Raw genomic sequence first — 21984 nt, forward strand, 5'->3', positions numbered from 1 at the left:
TTCTGATGTTGATATTTCTTTAGCCCACACCTAAAATTCTGCCCATTAGTTTTCTTTGTTAGTGTGAATTATTATTTATTGCAGAGGAACCCAGCACTTTCCTGTATTGAATTGATTTGTTTTTGTCCATCAGAATCATTTCTAACTGTGGAACTCATGTGTGTAATTTTGTCAGTTTCTGAGAAACTTCAAATGTTTGTAATGTTTTATTTTTTAAGACTCTGCTTTAAAAAATGATCTGTACTTTGTTTCTGTCCTCATTTTACCATATTCACACTGCTAATTACATTTCTTTTATATGATGGACTTCATGATATTAGTAAAATAAGTCAAAATTAGCAATGAAAAATACAAATACATTTAGTAAATAAACTAAAATGACCACAGATGACCACTAATGGCACCTCTTGGTGCAGATGTAGTTGACATAAATTTGTTCTGGAACATATCATGATTATTATTTATGAAAGTTAATAATGAAGAGATGTCTATAAAAATGTCATCACAGATCAAGGGATAAATTTAAAAAGTGAAGGAATGACTTGTGCTGACACAATAGTTAATTATTTGGAATGGAGATAGTGTTGGATCCTTACCTCACACCATATACACAAAACAATCCACATAAATGAAGCAGTTTAATTTAAAACTTTTAAGCCAAGGTGGGGAAAAGGTAGGTATTTATTTAATATCACAATTGGAAACAACTTTTTAAGTATAAAAGTAATGGAAGAAATCACAAATAATGATTGAAACATTAAACAAGGCATAGGTAGTATATTTTCAGCTGAAATTAACAACATATTCAATTGTTAAATGGCTTAAATAAGAAACTGTGTTGTTTCACAAAAATTGTATTTGCTTCATCAAAATATATGAAATACTTAGGCAAAAATCTGATCCAAAAATTGTAAGACCAGTACACAGAAAACTGCAAAGCATTGCTGTGAGTAAATAAAGATGTAAATAAATGGAGCAATATACATTGCTCTTATGTCAGAATATTCAGTATTGTTAAGATGTCAGTTCTCTTCATATTGGCCTCTAAATTCAGTACAATCCCAATCAAAATACCAGAGGTCTTTTTTTTTTTTTTTGTAGGAATTGACAAGATGGTTCTAAAATGCCTAGGGAAATGCAAAGCACTTTGAAAAGAACAGAGTTTGCAGAGAAACACTATCTGATTTCAATACTTATTATAAATCCACAGTAATCAAGACTATATGGCATTGGATTTAATATAGACATAAGGAAAATAGAACCAAATAGAGACCCACTTATACATGGACAACTGATTTTGGATGGAGGTACAAGGCAACTAAATGGAGAAAGTATAGTTTTTTCGATATATGATATTGGAACAATTAGATATCCATATGCAAACAAAAAAAAGGGAAACAAAAAATAACATCAATTAATATATTGCACCAACTACAAAAATTAATTAAAAATGGATCATAGACTTAAGTGTAAATCCTAAATCTATAAAACTTACAGAAGAAAATATGGAGAAAAACCTTTAGAGACTTCCAATTTCAGCTCCCACATGTAAAGAACTTGGAACTCAACACTCTCTTCCTTATTACAGGAAAAGCTGGATAAACTGAATATTAAGGATTTTTCTTTGACCCATCAGAGAACTGGAGTTTCAGGGTAAATTGCTACCCAAAAATCTGAAGAGACAGGCACATCCCAAGTGTGATAGCTGAGGTCTGCTTAACTGGAGCAGAAGCCACCTGAGTCAAACTGGTAGGAATACTTACCTGGTAATACTTACCAGCAATTCTAATGAATTGCTCGAGGCTGAGTGTGAATGAGTGGGAGAGTAAGAAACTCCTGGGGGCTGCAGTCTTAAAGGGAAGCCTTTACATTTTTGTGAACTTTCTACCCAGGAATTCTACTTTCTACCAGGTTCCCATGGTAAAGCTTTGAAAATGATCTTCTCATTGTTCTATCAGTCTCCTCTAACTGAAACTTTTTATAATCCCAGGACTTTGTCTTCTTAAAAGCCATTCCTTGACATAAATGGCTTCTCAGTTACTCCCTCTGCTGGGATAATCCTCTGTAGTTGCTTGTGAGATCCTTTAGATTATCTTCAGAAATCACTATTGCCCACCACAGCACTCCCTTCTGCTGTCCCAAAGAATCCTTCTTTTGAGAGCATGATTGCTCTTCAGGTTCTCACCACCTGGGAGTATTATGTATTTTCTTTAACTTAAAATGTTTTTGTCTACTTTGGTAACTGTAGCAGAAACAAGAAATGCCTAGTCCATGACTTATATAGACCAATAATGACGAACCAGAGAAAATTTGTAATGTTCTGTGTTTGACTGGGTAGATAGACTACCTCAAAGTTTAAATAGGGCCTTCCCAATACTTGAGACTGCATATGTAACCAAGATCTAAATATAATCTAGAGAAAGAAGTGGAAGGAATGACAAACTGAATAAGGTTAAATGTCTGCCACCAACCCCAATAGAATGGACTTGCAATTGGAATTAAGTTGTGGAACAATAATGATTCTTGGTTTTGGGGATCTCAAATTATGAACTGAGATTTACATTCCCTAGGATACTCTCCTTGGTAAAAAAAAAAAAAAAAAAAAAAAACAGTATTGTTCACTGAAATTTGGGAAGGAGATAGTCTTGGCACTATGGTGTTGGAAGAAATGTAGAAAACTAGGACTTTTTAGCATTAATAGGTGGTTGCCAAAAAAGAAAATGAGGTTGACTAATGATGCCCTTGAAGAAAAACATCTGTGACTCAGGGCAAATGTAGGGTTTCCAGGTCATTCCTTCCTTATCTTCTGATAACCATGCTCTTACCCCAGTCTCTGCTTCTGGTAGGAAAAAAAAAGTTGTTTTAGTGATAGGAAGGTGTTATCCTTAGAGAATATTGTGAAAAAATGTTTATCTTTGTGAAAATATATCCTATTGAGTCAAGCTTGAGTTATCTTATGCCAATGGGTATTACAAGGTCAGTAAAATTTCTTAAAAAGTCTGTGAGAGTAGGTTCCATTTCTTCAACATTGCATGAGACTACAGGGAAGTATCCTGTCGATGCTAATAGAGGTTATTTCCCAACTCACTAAAGACAAGTTTGTGCCATAGGCAGTCTCTGCTTATGCCAAGTGACCTTCAGAGCAGTCTCCATGAACAAGAGAAGATTTGGGCCAAAGTTCACAGGATGCTTACATATCCTGGGAATGTCAATATTCCCTGTATGGAGAGTATAATTTAGAAGGTATAAAAATGAACGATTTGGATGTAGCTCCCACCTACAGGTCCTTATAACCCTGACATAGACTGTTAAGTTGGAGATGATAAAAGATGGGGAGAATGTGTTGGTAGACCAAGAATATAGTTTGAAGGAGATACAAGAGAGAAGTAACCAAGTAGGCAACCAAGAGTAGTCTTCTGTATTGCTCAGATCCCCATTTCTCAACTGCCAACGTCCACAGGTGAGAATTTACAGAATCCCTGGGCACCTGCTCAATGATGATTATTGGTAATTCATCCAGGCCACTGATCCTCATTCAATTTATGTCTTAATCTAGGTGTAAAAAGCTGAGGATCTTTGTTTAGGGAAGTAAGCATAGAAGTAAATCACAAATCCAACAACAAAGGGAGAGCCCAGGGTGTGTGTCAAAGTAGGCAAGCAGTGTCATTCCTTACTTCAACTTAGTTTACATTTAGAAGAGTCCTCCTCTCTCAGTAGTTCCCTGTGGAGTGTCACCTTCTGGCCCCAGAAGACCTCCAAAGGCACAGAGCCTGAGATGGCAGCCCTGGTTTTCCCCAAGATACAGCTGATGCCTGGGTCTTGAGTGGGGGCACAGGTTTGTAATATGAATCAGAATATCAGAAAAAGCTTTGCAAGTGAGATAAATATAATTTGTTATTAGCACATTTCCCATTTGGCGGCATTATTTGCATACCAAGTGGCTTTTATAATTTCTTGGGAATCATTTGTTGACCTTTAATCTTCAGCAGGCTAAACATTTTCCTTATTTATACAATAATTTTCTCTACAAACTCTTCCTTTAGATCTTGCTTGGGAAAGCAGGAAATCAAACTACAAAAGTTGACAAATCCCTTTTGGGGGGGACAGACAAATAAATGAATGTTGACACTTAGTGTTGGAACTGACAGACCTCAAAGGGCACAGGTTTCCAAATGCTGTTTTAGACTACTTGCATTAGGCATTTAAAATATAGTTTCCCTGCTCATATCATAGGATGAATGAAACAGAACTTCTGCATGAGTCTAATAGTCTGCATTTTTAAAATTTTATTTTATTTTTTATTTTTTAAAATTTACATCCAAAATAGTTAGCATATAGTGAAACAATGATTTCATGGGTAGATTCCTTAATGCCCCTTACCCATTTAGCCCATCCCCCCCCACAACCCCTCCAGTAACTCTCAGTTTGTTCTCCATATTTATGAGTCTCTTGTTTTGTCCCCCTCCCTGTTTTTATATTTTGTTTCCCTTCCCTTATGTTCATTTGTTTTGTCTCCTAAAGTCCTCATATGAGTGAAGTCGTATGACTTTTGTCTTTCTCTGACTAATTTCACTTAGCATAATACCCTCCAGTTCCATCCACATAGTTGCAAATGGCAAGATTTCATTCTTTTTGATTGCCGACTAATACTCCATTGTGTGTGTGTGTGTGTGTGTGTGTGTGTGTGTGTGTGTGTACCACATCTTCTTTATCCATTCATCCATCGATGGACATTTGGGCTCTTTCCATACTTTGGCTATTGTTGATAGTGCTGCTATAAACATGGGTGTGCATGTGTCCCTTCAAAACAGCACACCTGTATCCTGTGGATAAATGCCTAGTAGTGCAATTGCTGGGTTGTAGGGTAGTTCTATTTTTAGTTTTTGAGGAACCTCCATACTGTTTTCCAGAGTGGCTGCCCCAGCTTGCATTGCCACCAACAATGTAAAAGAGATCCCTCTTTCTCCACATCCTCGCCAACATCTGTTGTTGCCTGAGTTGTTAATGTTAGCCATTCTGACAGGTGTAAGGTGGTATCTCATTGTGGTTTTGATTTGTATTTCCCTGATGATGAGTGATGTTGAGAATTTTTTCATGTGTTGGTTGACTATCTGGATGTCTTCTTTGGAGAAGTGTCTATTCATGTATTTTGCCCATTTATTCACTGGATTGTTTGTTTTTTTTGGGTGTTGAGTTTGATAAGTTCTTTATAGATTTTGGATACTAACCCTTTATCTGATATGTCATTTGCATATATCTTCTCCCATTCTCTTGGTTGCCTTTTAGTTTTGCTGATTGTTTCCTTCGCTGTGCAGAAGCTTTTTATTTTGATGAGTTCCCAGTAGTTCATTTTTGCTTTTGTTTCCCTTGCCTCCGGAGACGTGTTGAGTAAGAAGTTGCTGCGGTCAAGATCAAAGAGGTTTTTGCCTGCTTTCTCCTTGAGGATTTTGATGGCTTCCTGTCTTACATTGAGGTCTTTCATCCATTTTGAGTTTATTTTTGTGCATGGTGTAAGAAAGTGGTCCAGATTCATTCTTTTGCATGTTGCTGTCCAGTTTTCCCATCACCACTTGCTGACGAGACTGTCTTTATTCCATTGGATATTCTCTTCTGCTTTGTCAAAGATTAGTTGGCCATACGTTTGTGGGTCCATTTCTGGGTTCTCTATTCTGTTCCATTGATCTGAGTGTCTGTTCTTGTGCCAGTACCATACTGTCTTGATGATTACAGCTTTGTAGTATAGCTTGAAGTCTGGGATTGTGATGCCTCCTGCTTTGGTTTTTCTATTTCAAGATTGCTTTGGCTATTTGGGGTCTTTTCTGGTTCCATACAAATTTTAGCATTATTTGTTCTAGCTCTGTGAAGATTGCTGGTGTTATTTCGATAGGGATTGCATTGAATATGTAGATTGCTTTGGGTAGTATCAACATTTTAACAATACTTGTTCTTCGTATCCAGGAGCATGGAATCTTTTTCCATTTTTTTTTTGTCTTTTTCAATTTCTTTCATAAGCTTTCTATAGTTTTCAGTGTATAGATTTTTCACCTCTTTGGTTAGATTTATTCCTAGGTATTTTATGGTTTTTTGTGCACATGTAAATGGGATCGATTCCTTGATTTCTCTGTCTTTTTATTTTTGGTATATAGGAATGCAACCGATTTCTGTGCATTGATTTTATATCCTGCAACTTTGCTGAATTCCTGAATCAATTCTAGCAGTTTTTTTTGTGTGGAATCTTTTGCGTTTTCCATATACAGTATCATGTCATCTGCGAAGAGTGAAAGTTTGACCTCCTCCTGGCCTATTTGGATGCCTTTTATTATTTTGTGTTGTCTTATTGCAGAGGCTAAGACTTCCAATACTGTGTTGAATAACAGTGGTGAGAGTGGACATCCCTGTCTTGTTCCTGACCTTAGGGGGAAAGCTCTCAGTTTTTCCCCATTGAGGATGATATTAGTGTTGGGCCATTCATATATGGCTTTTATGATCTCAAGGTATGATCCCTCTATCCCTACTTTATTCGGGGTTTTTATCAAGAAAGGATGCTATATTTTGTCAAATGCTTTATCTGCATCTATTGAGAGGATCATATGGTTCTTGTCCTTTCTTTTATTGTTGTGATGAATCACATTAATTGTTTTGCAGATATTGAACCAGCCCTGGATCCCACATATAAATCCCACTTGGTCGTGGTGAATAATTTTTTTAATGTATTGTTGGATCTGGTTGGCTAATATCTTGTTGAGGATTTTTTCATCCATGTTCATCTGGGAAATTGGTCTGTACTTCTTTTTAGTGGGGTCTCTGTCTGGTTTTGGAATCAAGGTAATGCTGGCTTCATAGAAAGAGTTTGGAAGTTTTCCTTCCATTTCTATTTTTTGGAACAGTTTCAAGAGAATAGATGTTAACTCTTCCTTAAATGTTTGGTAGAATTCCCCTGGAAAGCCATCTGGCTCTGGACTCTTGTTTTTTGGCAGAATTTTGATTACTAATAGTCTGCATTTTTAATAGGTGTCCCATATTATTAGTGTAAGAAGTTGGGTTTGAGAATCATTTCAGGTCAGTCTCTTTGGAATTTCTGTCACTGAATCAATTACCAAGTTGGTCAACTGGTCTAACTCCATGAGAGATAAAGATGGGCTGCATCAGTGTTATAAAATTCACCAGAATCCACCTCTCCCTTCCTCTTGTCTCCAGCTCAGTGAGAACAAGACATCTTCTTGCCAATTCCATAACACGAAGAAAGTCCACCCTGCCAGCCTGTCTTGTGTAAAGCATCTACACAGGGTCTACACTTTCACACAAACTAAAGGATATCACTGAATTAATCAACTAAAAGCAAAGGTATTGTTATTATTCAAGTTGTATAGATGTAAAAATGAAGAACCGAGAAGTGGTAAGTACTCTGTCCAAGTCTTCATAGCTAAGAACTGCAGGTGCAAGGTTATAAACCATGTCCATTCTCTGTATTCCACATAGCCTTGTTTAGAAGGGAAAGGCATAATGTTTACCTTGTTCCAGATAGGGAATTTTGGCTTTCATGCAACATGGTCCAGAGAGAGAGGACACTGTTCTTGCACCAAAGGGCTTACAGTTCAATGGGGGAACCAGGAGGGCAACCCTGTCTTCTCCCAGCTGACAGCCACCTCCATCTCTGCTGAGCCTCCCTTTCCTTGTCTGTTTCTCCAAGGCACATTCTAAGCCAGATTCCTGTATGACTCCAGTCCTCTCCTCCAGTAGACTATGGTCCCCACTCTCTTCAACTCTTTGAAGACTGAGAGGTGATGGAGCTGTAGAAGAAAACTTTGAAGCTAGTAGAGCTTGGTTAATGAGGTTTATGGAAAGAAACCATCTTCATATCATCAAAGTGCAAAGTGAAGCAGCAAGTGGTGATGTAGAAGCTGCAGCAAGTTACCCAGAAGGTCTACCTAAGATAATTAATGAAGGTGCCTATACTGTTTTCAATATGATGAAACAGATGTATATTGAAAGATACCACCTAGGATTTTCATGACTAGAGAGAAGTCAATGCTTGGCTTCAAAGCTTCAAAGGACTGTCTGACTCTCTTGTTACAGGCTAAGACAGCTAAATGGTGACCTTAAATATAAGCTGGTACTGATTTACCATTCCAAAAATCCTAGGGCTTTTAAGCATTATGCTAAATTTATTCCATTTATGCTATATAAATGGAACACGACCAGGATGACAGCACCTCTGTTTACAACATTGTTGCTGAATATTTTAAGCCCACTGTTGAAACCTACTTCTCAGAAAAAAATTTTTTTAAAGATTATTTTTTAAAATATAAGTATTTTAAAAAATATCACTGCTCATTGGCAATGTGCCTGTCCACCCAAGAGATCTGATGTACAACAAGATTAACATTGTTTTTATGCTTGCTGACAGCATCCATTCTGAATGGATCAAGGACTAATTTTGACTTTTAAGTTTTATTATTTAAGAGATAAATTTTGTAAGGTGTCGTAGACTCTGAGTCTGGAGTTCTTTCTTGTCCAGCAAGAAAGCGGGACGCAAGATTAAAAATGCTACAGGTGGCTAGTGTCCGGGAGAAGACAAGAGTCCTGATTAAGGGTCCTTGCTCCATTCTTATTAGGATCAGAAGCTTACAAACATGGTGATGGACGTGCACAAAGAGACAAACTGTGAACATTAACTCATGGGTATGAAGGAAAGGGGGTTTTGAGGATATGCAGGGTTAGGGGTTTGGGTTAATACAAAACAAAATCCTGGCACTGAGCAGAAGGTTATTTACACAGATGTGAGGCACCACCTCTGTTTACCTAAATTGGTCTAGGGGACAAGAAAGAGCAAGCTACCCCAGGGTCAACAAGGCACCTTTCTTTTGCTAATTAACTCGCTCTGGGCAACTTCTCCCAGCAACAGTCTATATCCCTATTTGCTTGTTTACCTAATTTGGTCCTTCCTTCCTATGAAAGCAGCTTTCTGCTGTAGTACTAAGTTGGGGAGCATTTCCGCTCTGAATACCTAATCTTGTTTACCTCATATATCTTTGGGCCTTTGCCCCACCCTGTCTATACTAGGGCCTTTGCTCGCCTTACCTATTCTTTTTTTTTTCTGCCTTACCTATTCTTATTTACCTAATCTTGTTTACCCAAACTTGGGTGAGGACATCTATGGCTTTCTAATTCTTTATGCCTTGTTAACCCATCACTGTAGGCTTGTTCCCCACAAGCTATAGCTATAGCTGCCACTGGCACTGACTGATTCCTCTGATGAATCTAGGCAAAGGAAATTGAACACCTTCTGGAAAGGATTCACCATCCTATGGATGCTATTGAGACCATTTGTGATTCACAAAATATCCATGTTAACAGGAGTTTTGAAGAAGTTGATTCTAGGATGATTTTGAAGGGTTCAAGACTTTGGTGGAGAAAGTAACTGCCGATGTGGTGGAAATAGCAAGAAAACTAGAATTAGAAGTGGAGACTGAAAAGATGGCCGAGTTGCTGCAATCTCATGATACAGCTTTAATGAATGAGGAGTTACTTCTTATGGATGAGCACAAAAAGTAGTTTCTTGACATGGAATCTACTCCTAATAAATATTCTTTGTTGAAATGACCAGAAAGGTTTTAGCATCTTACATAAACTTAGTTTATAAAGCATTGTCAGGGTTTGAGGGCATTAACTCCAATTTTGAAAGAAGTTCTGTGCTCAAATGCTATCAGACAGCATCATATACTATATGTTCATGAAAGGAAAAATTAATAGATGAGGTAACCTTCACTGTTGTCTTATTTTAAGAAATTGCTACAGCGTCCCCAGCCTCCAGTAACCACCACCATGGTCAGTTGGCAGCCATCAACATGGAGGCAAGATCCTACACCAGCAACAAGATTACAATTTGCTGAAAGCTAAGATGATAGTTTGCATTTTTTAGCAATAAAGTATTTTTAAATTAAGGAATATGCATTATTTTTTTATACATAATACTACCGCACAGTTAACAGACTACAGCATAGTGTAAACAAAACTTTCGCAGGCATTGGGAAACCAAAAAATTCATTTAACCTGCTTTATTGCAATATTCATTTCATTGCAGTGGTCTGGAACCAAACCTGCAATATCTCTGAAATATGCCTATACCACAATTTGTTTATCTGTTTTCCTATTGATAGACATATGGGCTGTTTCAAGTTCTTGGCTATTACCAATAAAGCTGCTATGAGCATCCATGTACAAATCTTTGTGTAAACATATGTTTTTTTTTATTTCCCTTGGGTAAAATACTTATGATTGGAATGGCTGGATCATATAGTAGGTGTTGCTTAACTTTCTGAAAAACACTAAAATCTTCAAAAATGCTTGTATCATTTTACATCCCCATAGGAACGTACATAACTTCCAGTTCCTCTACATCTTTGTCAACACTGGATATGGTCAGCCTTTTAATTTTAGCCTTTCTAGGTGTATAGTGTGGTATCTCAATGTGGTTTTATTTTTCTTTCCCTAATGAGTATCTTTTCATGTGCTTATTTAATTTTTTTTTATCTTCTTTGATCAAGTGTCTGTTGAAATCTTTTGTTCATATTTCTATTGGGTTGCTTATTTTCTTATTATTACATTTTCAGAGTTCTTTATGTATTCTGGATATAAGTCCTTTATCAGATATATATAATGTGTCAGTATTTTCTCCCTGTGACTTATCTTTTCATTCTCTTAATAGCTTTTGAAGAGCAGCATTTTTAATTTGAGAAAGTCCAATTTATCAAATTCTTTCTTATGGATTATACTTTTGGTTCATATATAAAAATTTATGCTTTAAGGATTTACATTTAGTCTGTAATCTATTTTGAATTAATATTTGCACATGGTATGTGTATCCAAGGTCACTTTAGGCATGTGAATATTCAATTGTTCCAGTACCTTTTGTAGGAAAGAATGTCTTTCTGAATTGAATTTTGTGCCTTTTTAGAAAATAGGTTGTCCATATATGTAGTGATCTATTTCTGAATTCTCTATTCTATTCATTGGTATATTTGTCTACTTTTATGCCAACACCATACTGTTTTAATTACTGTGGATTTATAGTAAGTCTTGAAATCAGGTAGTGCTAGTTATCCAACTTTGCTCTTTTTCAAAGTTGTTTTTGTTTTTCTAGATTCTCTGTATTTCCATATGAATTTTAAAATCAGTTTGCCATTTTCTACAAATGCCTACTCAGATTTTACTTGGAATTGCATTGAATCTATAGATGAATTTGAGAAAATTGACATCTTGGGAATATTATCTTCTACCCCATTACCAAATTTACTTAGGTCTTCTTTACTATCTCTCAGTAATTTGTAGTTTTCACTGTGTACATTTCTCAAATATTTTGTCAAATATTCCTCTCAATATTACACACACACACACACACACACACATATATATATATATATATATATATATATATATATATATATATAATTTTAGAGAGAGAGAACATGTGTGAGCTGGGGAGAGGGGCAGAAGGAGAGAGAGAATCTGAAGCAGTTTCCATGCTGACCTGGGGCTCAATCCTACAACCCCGAGATCATGACCTGAGCCAAAACCAAGAGTGGGATGCTCAACCAACTGAGCCACCTAGGTGCCCCAAGATCACATTTTTTATGGTATTTTAAGTTTTTTTTTTAAGTTTTAATTTACAATTTCAGTCTTCTTCCTATTGAAACTGGGGATAGGAGGAGGGGATTGTAGCTTATTGAGTGGGAAGCCATCTGTGGCCTCTCAGAAAGCCCTAAAAGGAGGTGTCTAGTTGCAACATTTCATTTTGAGTTGGGGCTTTGGCCTTACACACAATTCAAGACAACAAGAAAAGCTCCAAAAACATATCTGGCCAGGTACAGAAGTTACTAAGAAAGAGATCTTGTCAAATATTACAAAGAACTCCTTACTGATCAGGAGGTCACTAAAGTGGTTGAAGCAGTTACTGAATGGTAAGAGAATAAGAAATTCTTATCTGGGATATAGGAAAAGTAATTTCTGTATTAGAATCATAAATTCAATATGTTTAGTCATATGCAACATTCAAAAAATGAATTAAAATGGGATAGAATTTTATCATAGAATAGGAGAAGATAAGACAAGACCTATAATATCAACTGAATCACATATAGTAGTTAGAGTTTCCTACAACTTTTGTTTAATTCTCATTTTCTTCCTCTCTCATTCAATCACACATATGCACTCTGCTGCAGTGTAAAATGGAGTTCTTACTGTAGATCACATTTGAAGAATTTGAAGCTCCTGAGCTAAGGGACTTTTCCTCTGTGAGGCTCTGATTCTCTCAAGTGGCAGTAAGGTAAGGTTTACAGCTATTGTTGATTACCCTTTAGGTGCTCCCTGTAAGTCCAAATCTGCTTTGAGTTTGCCAACCTTAAGGTAATATTGAGGAATATTTCTTAAACAGACTGCTACCTTTGTGGAACAATGGAGAAGTATGAATATAGACAATTTGAGAGTGGTCTGTGCCCCATCTTACTCCACCAACTTCAAGACTTTAAGGAGGGCTGATCCAGAGGAGTGGAACTGGTGTCTTCTCTCAACAGAGGACTGGGAATTATATGACTTGCCATGAAGCAGTCAAGCAACACATAGCTAATTCTCCAGTGCCTGGTAGTTGTCAGCACTGTTCTCAAACCGTGTTTCAGTCCCTGAAACAAGGGGCTGCTTTCAGAGGCCTCTCTTGTTTACTTGGCAAACAGAACAAATATCCCTGAAATAACTCAGGCCAAGACAACTTGTAAATAACTGCTAAGCTGCATATAACATTAAGTACAAAAGGAGTTTAAAGACAACAGGAAACTAATGAGCAAAGGGAGAAGCTTTCTCTAAGATGGACTTGGACAAATCATGAAGGATGGAAAATTCAGGGTTATAAAGAGGTCAGGGTGAGGACCAATATGGTCAGGAGAGTCGTACTAGAAGAGGTTCGTGTTTGTGTCCTGTGGGTCCTATCCAGCCAACCCTTCTCAGCAGTGACTCAGCAAATTGATTTCAGAGGTAGCCTCTGGGCACTTACATCCTGCTGATGGGTTTATAATGAAAATGCTGACGCACTGCTAAGTTGCACTGGGACCGTTGAGCAGCACTACAGAATTGAGTGCGTCATTTCCCCCTGAACAATGCATCTCATTCATTGCTTGAAGTGTGACCATTCATGTTGAAAATGAAATTCCACAGAGTGATCTGCTTGAGGAAATTATTCAGACTACTCACTTAGAGATCTTGCTATCTTTTGTGGTCCTCAATTAAGGCTCACAAGAACCACTCCAGGGTAAATTGGTGCCAATCTAGGCATTGAGAGTAGAAGAAAAAGTGATGAAAGCCCAGACTTGTATGAACTTTCAAAAGTCATCTCTAAGGACCCCAGGGAGCAGCGAACATTGATTATAACCAGAACACCTAGAATATTGGTGTAAAGGGAAAAAGTATGGACTTGGAATTAGGAGACCTTGGTGCTAGTTCTGATTCTTCCTGTAGCTGCCTGGCTGTTTTTTGGTATTTTCAGAAATATATACATTTTTTTAGACATAGAAGGAATAACTAAGCCTAATTTTTTTTAATGGAAAAACGTAAGGCATACAAACGTAAATCTAATAATACCTGGGTTTGCATCACCTCCAATTACTAAGTGTGAATATTTTGTTTTCTTTTTTAAATATTAATAATATATAATTAATAAATGTAGATAAAGTCTTCTTAGACCTCTCACTCAATAATCAACCACTATTATGAGTTTGATTCTTTCCGTCTATTTAAAACATTCTATAGAGTTGGTTACATAAATATGTATCTGCATTATAATTTATTAGGGATTTAAAACTTACATAATAGGCATCAATGGTATGTATAAAGTATTATTCTGAAAATTGCTGCTCTCTATGTATTTGGATTTATTTCTATCATCTTATTTTGTGTATTCTCTTTATGTTACTTTTTCTTTACTTCTTTTCCTCTCAAGTAGGAGGTTGAGTCTTTTTGGGTTGATATAATTTTCTGTCTTTTGTTCTTTTCTCCCTCATAGTGGTTTGTAAATTATGTATTTTTGTTCTCTTAGCAGTTGCCCTCAAATTTTCAATATACATATTCCATTACTAATTTTCTAACAATGTGTATAGGGAAGAACCTTAGTATACCTCATACTCCTTAGATCTCCTCACTCTCAAATTCATGCTATTGTTGTTTAGAATTTTAATTCTAACATGTTTTAAACACAAAAGAAGCATATTTTCTTTTTTTGTTTACGGTAAGTATGTATTTTTATCACTATATCCAGTTTCTTTGCTCAACAATTTTCTTGAATCCCACTCCTCATTTCTGAATTTATTTTTAGTTTTGATGAATTATATCCTTTAATAGTTCTTGCAATAAGTTAGTAATAAACTTAGTCCTGAAGATATCTTCATTTACATTTATTCTTGAAGGCATAACATTCTACATTTACAATTTTTTTCCCATAGCACTTTGACACATTCTTTTATTAGTGAAAAAATGAGCTGGGTCAGCCAGGTTACTGTTATTTTAAGGTAATTTTTCTTCTCTGGTGGGATTTACAGGCTTTCATCCATTGCAATGTCTATATGTGGATGTATCTTTATTTGTCTTGCTAGGCAAATATGGTTTTCCCAACTTGAAGACTCTTACCTTTCTAATTCTAGAAAATTTCAGCCATTACCTAACTCCTTTTGACCATGTCTCTCGTTCTTTGTATATTTTTTCTTCTGAATTTCTTATTAGACATGTTAGTACTTCATAGCCTTGATGTCAATTTCTTTCATTTTTTTTTCTGTCACTATGTCTTTCTGTTTTCATCCTGGGAAATTTTCTCAATTCCAGCTTTTACTTCACAATTTCTTTGGTTGTTAGCCTAATACTTAACACACTATTGAGTCTCCCAATCCTCCCATATTTCTTTGAAGATTTCAAAGAAATTGATTTTTAAACATCTTTTTAGATTTTTTTTCAATTATTTCTATTTCCTTGAATGAGAATTCTCCCATTTCTTTGGTTTCACTCATCTCTTGGGGAGTTCCTCCCTATGCCTCTTTCTGGGAAGGCCATTTCATGATTGCTTTAGCCGATGCCTCTTGGTGTCTGGATACAGACAACCTTATTTTATCAGTTCAGCAATACTCTTAGTGCTCATGCCTACAATAGCCTGGAAAGCAGGCTCATGTGAGAATTTTGACTTGGCAGTAGGTTCTGAAGGAGCATGTTTTTAGAGGCCACCTGGGCAGACAAGAGAAGATGTTTCAATCTCTGTTACACATAGTCTGTCTGAGCCATTTGGAGCCCACACATTCCCATCTGAGGGCCCCACCTGGACCATACATACACAGCTAGTCTTATCCCCTTGGTGACCATGGGGGCTTTAGCCTCTGCCTATACCATACTTTCCTTCCCTTTTTGGTCCTTGGATTTTTTTTTCATAATATTTAGTGCATTTATGTATTTATTTTACAATAATTTATTATATTCTATGTGTTTGGATTGGAGGAGGGTTTCTATTCTACATGAACTTTCCTCTATCATGAATGTACCCTTCATTTTCAGATAGGGAAACTGGACCCCAGAGAAGTGAGACCACTGACCCAAGCTACAATCTAATTATTGCCAACATGTAGATAAGGAAGCACTTCTCTACATTAAATGTGTTGTATATTTTCCCTTTGTGTCAAGATTCTTGATGTTTACAATGGAGAAAGTAATGTCTACTTTGCCTTTTTCAATTCATTATTATAGGAATTGACATTGCAAATAAATGTGAAAGTATTTTGAACATAAAAATTTTAACCTCTTATTGATGTTATAATTTTTATTGTTTTATTGTGATGGAGATTTTAAGTTATGTCATATATACTTTCCTTGCTAAGAAATTCTCATTTTTCCACTATAGAATTCCTTTTTTTTTATATACCACTTTTGCCCTCAAAGTCATTTTGGTATTAAATAAAAGAAGATCTCCTGAATAGAAGGTGATTTACTAAGGTCAACTCAGAGAGAATAAAGAATAAATTTTATTTTCACACATTCAACAAACATTTGTTGAAAGTCAATGTACCATACACTTAAGTTTGCCTAGGGTATAGTAAATAAATTACATTTTTAAAGGAAACAGTCTTTTTATTCTAGAATAATTTTAGACTTATAAAACAGTGCAAAGCTAGAATTCCCATATGCCCATCCTTTTTGCCCCTACATTAACATCTTATATCAGTATGGTATATTTATCTCAATTAGTGAACCAATATTGATACATTATTATGCTTTTATTCAGATTTCCTTGTTTTTTATCTTGTTTGCTTCTAGGATCCCACACAGGATACCACATTACATTTAGTTATCATGTCTTCTTAGCCTCCTCTTGCTGTGACAGAAGGTCACACTTCCATTTTTGGATATCCTTGACAGTTTTGAAGGCTAATGGTCAGTTATTTTGTAGAAAGTCCTTAAATTGGCATTTTTCTAACATTTTTATCATGATTGCAGTGGGGTCATGTCTCTCTGGGGGGAAGACCACAGGGCTAATGTGGCATTCTCATCACTTCATATCAAGGGTACATGCTATCAAGATGAGATCATTTTTATGTTTGAGATAATGTTTGTAAGGTTTATCAACTAGAAAGTTAACTCTTTTTCCCTTGTCCATATTGTATGGAATCTCTTTGGAAGGAAGTCACTTTAATAAGCAGCATGCACTGAAAAGAGTGGGGAGTTATATTTAACCTTCTTGAGAGCTGGTTATCCACATAAGTTATTTGGAACTGTTCTGCTTGGGATATTTGTCTATTGTCCCCCATTTATTTATTTAATCATTTACTTATGTCAGTATGTACTTGAAGGAGTTCAGGACATGTTACTTCAAAATATATCATTTTAGCATACTGATTTTTTTTTTTTTGAGCTGAAGGCATTGAGAAACATCAGATACAGGAGAGTTCTCTTTCTCTTTTCTACTAAAACCAGGTTCTAAAATTTCGCATGAATAGATGGCCTCTTTGTATCAGCACAAGAAGAACATTCTTTTCACCAGAGACTGGAATCATTTCCAAAATAGACCTGTATGAACAAACCTACTAAAATAATCCTTATCTTCCATTAATTTCTCCCATATATTTCCTGGTCACTGTCCAAAGATTTACTGCCTCTATTCTAAATGTGTGTGTCTTGTCATATCCCCACAATTTATTGTTTTTTGTTTAAAAAAAAAACCTATATAAGCTTTTGAGCTTAACAGTTTCTTTATTTTCCTTCTGAAGATTCCTGTGTACATGTAAAAATATTACATAAAATTTGTATCCTTCTTGCTGTTAATGTCTTATGTCAGTTTAACTCTTAGACCCCATCACGGAACATAAGAAAGTAGAAGGAAGTTTTTCCTCCCATACAGACTCGTGAATACTTATTTTATTACTTTATTTATTTTGTTGTCCAAATTGTTCCAGCTTTGGCCATTGAATGCTTTTGCCTCTGTGTTCCTTTCACATTCTCACCATCTGTTTGTGTCTGTGTATTTAAATTCTTACTTCTTGGTGATGCAAGATTCTCTAAGCTTATCTTATATATTTCCTGTACCAGTCTCAGAATCAGCCATTTCTCCAAGGAGCCCTGGTTCCTTTTAGTAAGGAGATTATTAAATAAAAGGAAATGTTGCTTTGAATCCAACATGACTAGACATTGTTTTCTTTATTTATCCCCATTTATAAAATATTTGGTACTTGTTCTCCTCTAAGCCTCATGGGAATGCTGAGAGCAGAGTGAATGGCCTCACAAAACCATTAGATTTCTTTGAAAGGGAAGACTTTAAAAATAGGAATATACACCTCTTAGAGGAAATTAGGAAACTCCTTTAAAGATAACAGAGAACTCCACTCTCAATTGCCAGTTGAGACCATACATCTCTTCTAAACATAGGTCTTATATTAATTTATCAGATGGAAATGCCTTAAATGCAGGAGCAAATCAACTTGGAAATATACTAAATTTCAAGGAATAGGATCCATTTTCATTATTCAGAACCGAGACAGTACCTCAGCAGTTATTAATAAGCTGTTGTTGCTGTTGTTGCTGCTTTAAACAAAGAACCAAAAATGTTTATTATTGCAGTGTGTCTTTTTATGTGTGCCAAACCCCAAAGCCTAGTTTTATTTGTAAGGTTCCCCAACAGAGTGGTTGCTATAGATATAGGAAAAGCCCAAAGGGCAGCATGCTGAGCCTTTGGAAAAACAGTTGCATTTCCCAAAGCAAGGGATAGATATTGAGGCTTAAAGGGAGTTGATCCTTAGGATAAAGTCATAGCTAATGTAAGGGTTTCAGAATAAAATATAAGATTTCAGGGAAATCTAGGGACCAATTATGTGATGTTCAAAGGAAACTGTGAATATGAGTGAGCCTTAGTTTTTACCCTATGCTTAAGGCAAATATGTGCAAATCATTCTGCTTAAGGTTGGGGAATAAAAGACTATTTTTGTTTCTTTTTGTGATAATGATAATGAAGGAGAAGAATGAAGTGAAGATGAAAGCTGACATTCTAGGCACCTGAGTTTAAAATTGCTTCAGTTCAGTCATAACCACAGGGATGGAATTTGACTTTGGTTTGGTCCTCTTCAGAGAGGAAGGGACAAGATCCTATGTGAAGCATTTATCATGACCTTTTCTCTGAATCTGCCTCTGTTTTCTGAATTTCATGGTAAAGTTTGCTCATGTACCAACCTTCAAGATAGTCAATTAGTTTCTCAAATGGAGTTTTCCATCCTGGGAAGGCCAGGTGTACCAGCCCTCCTTATCTTCAATCAGCTCAAAGACAAAAATGTCTTATGAATATAAGATTTGTAAAAATTTAACCTTTCAGTAATGTGTAAAGAAAAAAAAAGGAGGAAACAATGTGGCAGAGGGGAAACCAAGCAGAACCAGAGTGGCCACAGGAAGCATGATCTTCCAATAGTTCTCGCTGGGGCCCCTGAGATGGGTTGTCTGGCTACTTAATGATAAGCAAATTCTCCAATGGGAGAACAACCTGATCCTCACGTAACACTTGACCATTGAAGAAGAACGGGATGCTAATGAAGGCAGTCCAAGGGGAGGCACTTCAAAAGCAGATCTCCTAGATTTGCCAAACCCACTTTAGTGCTCAGTTGCTGATAAAGAATAAGGAAGGACTGAGTGAGCCAAGATAGCAAACACCTGGACACACATGTGTCCCCCATGTCAGCTGCCTTCTTCACCTTGACCACCTGAGAAGGATCCCAAATTCTTATTCAGAGTTGTCTCTTTGGTGATATTGGCTACTCTTCTCAAAACCATCATTTCAAGGCTCAGGAGGAACTGCAGGGTAAGGCATAGCTTTTTCTAATTTTGTGCTGTCTTACTAACATTTGGAAATTTGTTTCTACCTGTTCATGGAGGAAATTATTGGCTTCTAAGCTTCTTTTCCTTTTTCTCTCCATCCACCAAAAATCCTAACATTGTGTGTGTGTGTGTGTGTATGCACATATGATCATTTTCCCATTATTAAAAGATTTGAAGTGCTTGTTAGCCAATAGTATAGATGATTTGAAAGCCTTTTGAGGATAGGATCCTACTTTCAATGGCATGGAATGGTATAGCTGTTATTTCTCATAGAGCATCTCCCAATTAGTTTACTTTCAACCCCCCTCCATGCCTCTGACAGTGTTAAAAAGATCATCATAAAATGTAGCCTTGTACAAGGAGATGATCTAATTATTCACCCTTGCCATACCAGCCTAATAAATTATGCTGTTTTGCCCGCAGTATTTCACCTGAGAGAATGAGTGTGTCAAACACTATAGCACATGAATTCTCCAGCCAGCTTGTGTAGGTGCCTGAGCAGTTGAGTGTTTAGTGCCACGATCTGAAAGTTGGTTTTACAGAACTTGAAGAGTGAATGTTAATAACTCATTTTGGTTTTGGTTGGGGTTGAGAATATGCATTACCCTAAAGGGACTTGTATGCACATAGAATATCCTATATGTGATAATTGTTGTATATTTAATAATGTTCAAACAAAGGGCATGCTGTCACTTAATTATGTGTATATTATTCCATAGTGGTAATGACAAAACTAAAGGGAATCCCCCAAGAGTTCAAACAAGTTTTTTTGAGATGGATGAATATTAGCCTCTTGAGGCTCCTTTTAGAACAAGAGGACATATTTACAGATCCATCTGTGCACGTAGGAGGAAGTTCCAAAATCTATTCCAACTATTCAGGCTCACTGAATGGTTGTTAAATGGAATCCTACTAGTCTACCTGATGATTTCCTCCACCATTACCATAGTGTGATTGCAGAGCTGAAGTGTGTGGCTCCCTGTTAACTGTGAAAGCTTCTGACTGGTCTAATGGAGGGTTGGGGTTTATTGACTTTTGAGAATGTTGTATGGTGGGGTGTCTAGATTCTTTGTAAGTGTGGGTATAAAGGCAATGATGATAAGTATGTGTTCTTATTTTGTCTTATCAATAACATTCTTGAGAATAAAGTAGATATTGCAAATTTATTATGGCTAAAAATCCCAATGCTAATTGGCCTTACCTATAAAATAAATACTGTTAACAAATCATTGCCTTATATGCAGGTTAACTGGTTAATGTCAAAGGAAATTTTACTGGATATGTAAGCCTTGATTTTATATCAGCTAGCCAAATTTAATCAAAGCATTTTTGTGAATTAAAAGCAATTTCCAATTTTTAAACCTCTTTTTGTGGTTAAAAAAATCCCTTTTCGGGGCGCCTGGGTGGCTCAGTCGGTTGGGCGACCGACTTCGGCTCAGGTCATGATCTCACAGTCCATGAGTTCGAGCCCCGCATCGGGCTCTGTGCTGACAGCTCGGAGCCTGGAGCCTGTTTCAGATTCTGTGTCTCCCTCTCTCTCTGACACCCCCCCCCATTCATGCTCTGTCTCTCTATGTCTCAAAAATAAATAAATGTCAAATAAAAAAAATTTAAAAAAAAATCCATTTTCAGGTAAGGTACCTACCCAGTTGCTTGCCAGAGTGAACCCCCTGCCTTACAGTCCATTATATAAATTTTGCATGAAGAGAGAATGCCATGAGGTGAGAAGGAATGGGAAGTAGGGTAGAGTTTGCTGAGAGGAGATACCTGTCTTTGGTAGTAGCTTTTTCAGCTCTGTTCAGAATACCTTGATAGAAGATGTAGGTGTTGAGGTATAGTTGTAGTGTTGACCATGATATGGAACTAGTTGAGAACCGAAGCCTACAATTTGATGTTGAACATGGGAACCACTGTCCCAAGAGCCTTTCCTCCAACATCCCAGCATCCTAGCAGCAGTCCAGCAGGCCCTTGACCTTCCCCCAGCAACACCAGTCAGGCAGCATAGAGGGCCAAAGGTCAGCATTACCATTCATCTGCTGATGGATGATGTCTTCAGATCAGCAGGCCAAAAGTGGTGTAGGTGTCATGTGCATAGGTTGCATGAACTTTGAGCCAGTGAATGTAAAGGACAAGCTGGAATGTTCTTTTAGAGATAAAAGAACAATTACCTGACAAAGGATCTTTAGTGACTTCATGCAGTAAGTTCCAAATCATTTTATTACAGTTAACTCTAAATTATCTGGGGATGGAAGGACCAGAAATAGCTGGACATCAGGATTTGTTGAACAGAATTATATACTGAGGACCACTGGGGGTTAAACCCAGAAGCAAGAAAAGGGTTATTGCCTTTCTGGTGCTTATGAGCCCTTGATAGAAAAAGAGATTGAGTAAATGCAACTCAAAGACATATGACTCAAGACTTCATGTGTGCATTGAAGCTAAAATCCCATCACTAGAAAATGAATTTGATGACTTTAGAGATCTTTTCAGTTTTTCACATATTAAAAACATGAAGATCCGGTGGAACATGGAACATGTCAGAGAGCAAGACCTTATAGAGAGGATTACTGGCTGGACCCCTTCTGGAATCCATCCATTCATTCTTTTATT

The 21984-nt window shown here is 36.6% G+C and overlaps 1 protein-coding gene across 2 annotated transcripts in view; it reads left to right on the forward strand.

Annotated features, from left to right (window-relative positions):
• The window catches only part of SLC14A2 (solute carrier family 14 member 2), a 500849-nt gene that overhangs the window by 37038 nt on the left and 441827 nt on the right, over positions 1-21984 (forward strand). Inside the window, exon 1 of one of the 2 annotated variants that reach the window (XM_045042185.1) lies at positions 19159-19357. The exons of the other annotated variant lie outside the window; for it this stretch is intronic. The gene's annotated coding sequence lies outside the window, so the exon portion shown is untranslated. Of the gene's footprint in view, positions 1-19158; positions 19358-21984 lie in introns of those variants that run through there. 2 annotated transcript variants of the gene reach the window in all.

This window comes from Felis catus, chromosome D3, assembly GCF_018350175.1.
Source record: "Felis catus isolate Fca126 chromosome D3, F.catus_Fca126_mat1.0, whole genome shotgun sequence".
NCBI lineage: Eukaryota > Metazoa > Chordata > Mammalia > Carnivora > Felidae > Felis > Felis catus.